This window comes from Dipodomys ordii, unplaced genomic scaffold (assembly GCF_000151885.1).
Source record: "Dipodomys ordii isolate 6190 unplaced genomic scaffold, Dord_2.0 Scaffold95, whole genome shotgun sequence".
NCBI lineage: Eukaryota > Metazoa > Chordata > Mammalia > Rodentia > Heteromyidae > Dipodomys > Dipodomys ordii.
Genome location: NW_012267311.1, coordinates 3,442,164 through 3,445,103, shown reverse-complemented (window position 1 = coordinate 3,445,103; position 2,940 = coordinate 3,442,164).

The following is a 2,940-nucleotide window of genomic DNA, read 5'->3' as shown; positions in this document are numbered from 1 at the left end:
GCCACTTCCGGCTTTTTTTGCTTATGTGGTGCTGAGGAATTGAACCCAGGGCCTCATGCATGCAAGGCAAGCACTCTACCACTGAGCCACCTTCCTAGCTCCCCACTTCTTTCTTAGTGGGTATAAAACTGTAGAGGGCCTGGGGACATAGCTAAGTGGCATGTGAGAGGTGGTGGGTTGGATCCCCAGCACAACAAAAACAGGAAGACAAAACCCACAGCAAAACAAGAAAATCTGGGCTGGGAAGGTGGCTCAGTGGTAGAGTGCTTGTCTTGCATGCATGAGGCCCTGAGTTCGATTCCTCAGCACCACATAAATAGGAAAAAAACTGGAAGTGGCTCAAGTGGTAGAGTGCTAGCCTTGAGCTGAAGAGCTGAGGGACAGCGCCCAGGCCCAGAGTTCAGGCCCCACGATTGGACCAAAGAACAAGAAAATCTTCCAGGAAGTCAAAGTTAAAAACATCCCAAATGTCCCAAGGCATCTCTAAATCCGGGGCCCCTATGTCTTGCACAGTCTGGGGGCCTCACTTCCTGCCACTCCTCATGGGAGAGGCAGATGGTGAAGACAGGAAAGGCAGTCAATATGCAAGTTGGGGCTGTGGAGAGAGTGCTGACGTTTAATTTAAGCATAGGGAAGGTAGGTGGCACAGAAATAGGGAGGCCAGGAGTAAGAGCAACCAGGTGAGCTGGATGGGAGACCAGCCAGAAGACCAAATAGAAGCTTAGCTCTAACCCCAAGGCAGTGAGTGGGGAAGAGACCCCAGAGGATTCAACACTGAGGCTTAGGAGCGCAGGAGCTCGTGAGCAGATAATGCAAGGTTATTGGAATTAACAAGAGCAGGAACCCCACCAGTCGTCTGTGGCCCCAGCTCAAGTAGGAAGAAAATGAGTTCTTTGCCAGGTGATGGAAGCTTGGAGAAGGAGCACTGTAGCCCTGTCAATTAGCCAGGCCTCCCCGCGTAACGCGAGCCAGAGGGGCACGCGCTTCCTGCACCGACCGCCAGGTGTCGCTGCGGCCCCGGGGAAATGAGCAAGGCTGCTGGATCCCGTTTCGGGAGGAGCTGCTGACCCACCGCCGCCCCCCCTCCCGCCCTCCCTCCGCCCCGTCACTGCCCCCACCCCCCGACCCCCGGGTCCGACGTGCGCCTCTCCCCATCCTTCATCCTCTCACACAAGTGCACGTCGCGTTCCTGGTCCTTTGATGTCGGGTGTAGGCCCGGCACCCCGGGACTGCGGCAGTGACGACGGCGCGAACCCGGGTGGCACGCGGTGGGGGGGGGGAGGGGGGACGCTGGTTGGGGCGGAATCCCTGGCTGCTGGCAACCTTGCAGCAAGAGGCCGCGTGCGGGCATCAAGGCAGCCCACGAGCGAGCCACCCATCTCCACGGCCTTACCCACCCATCCACGTGGGGATGGACCGGTGTGAGGCCGGGGCTCTTTCGGCCCTCCACCACACCTAACCTCGCCCGGGCCTAGCGCGGAGCGAAGGTCCCCACCCCCTGCTCACGCTCCCTCCTCGCCCTCCCTCCCGCCTCCGGTCACCTCGGTGCGGGGCCTGAGCCTCGCGGGCCGAGGCGCCGGGGGATGGGGGGGGGAGAGGACATCTTTCTGGCGGGCGTGTGTGGCCTCGATCTCAGCTGGGCGCAGCTATTTCGCTGTGTTTCCTGATGCTCTGGCCGGCAGTCTCTGAGCCTCAGGCCCGGCGGACCCCTGACTTGTATGGTGGGGATGGATTCTACTGCCATAGAAGTGAAACTGAAAAGCCTGGGCCGTGGCGGGAAGGTTGTTTTGTGTGAGTGTGTGTGCGTGTGAGTGTGTGTGCGTGTGTGTGTTTTCTTTCCCTCGGCAAAGGGAGTCTCTGAGGCATTTGTTGGGAGAGGGCCCGGGCGCTGTAGGCAGCCTGCAAGGGGAATAGTGTGGAGAAACTGCGAGATCTTTCCCTCTCCTCGCCCTCTGCCTTGGAACAGTTTTCTGGAGGGACAAGGCCTAGGGACTGTGGGTCAAAGGCCAAGTGAAAAGTCCAGAGGTGGGGGTGGGGGTGGGACCTCTCCTCCTCTGCCTCGGGCCGCCGCTCTCCGTGGCGTCCTCGCGTGGCCTCGGAAGTTGAGCAGGCTGTCTACCCTCCACCTTCCACGCTGCAGCCACACCGGAGGCCCGAGGTCGCTCTTCAGAGGCCCAGGCTGAGGAAGGGTGTTGAATGTCCAGTGCCAGGGGCTTGGAGTTGGGTGAACCGCGCGTTCTGGAGCTGCCTGGCCGGGCATGAAGGGCAGAGCCGAGGGTGCAGCTCCCAGGGCGGCGGGGTGGTGGTGGTGGTGGTGGTGGTGGTATCACGGGAGACATGGTAGGAATCCAAGGCCGGGGCTCCCCGCCTGGTCCACCCTGGGTCCGGCCCCCCGCAGTCCTGAGCGAGGGGTTTATCTGTGTGTGACTAGGAATCGAGGGGGTCGCTGCTGGGGGCAGTAGGAATAGGGGAGGAGCGAAGCCAGCTGGCTTCTTCTACCAAAGTGGGGGCAGGGGACTCTGCCTCGCGCTCCTCTCGGTGATGCTGGAGGGAGGACCCCGGAGTTGGCCCCGGCTGGGCTAGGGTGCGTGTGCGAGACCTGGTGGGGCCCGAGCCTTACGGGCAGCGTGCGCAGGAGGGACGCGGCCCAGGCTGAGTGAGTGGGACGAGTGATCCCGGGGGAGTGGGTGCGCGCCCGGCCGTTCGGAGGGTGCGGGCGGAGTGGGTGTGTGTCCGCGCGCTTGCGGCGGGGAGCCCCGCGGCTCGGGCTGTGCGTGAAGCGCGGGAGGGGACCCACAGCCCGTCTGGAGGGCGCGCCAGAGAAAAGGGCGAACGTGGAGGGGCCACGCGTGCCAGTGCGGGGCGAGTGTGCCAGCGGGGGGTAGGGCGCGTGCCTGCGCTGGGCGAGTGGCTGTGTGTGTGTGTGTGTGTGTGTGTGTG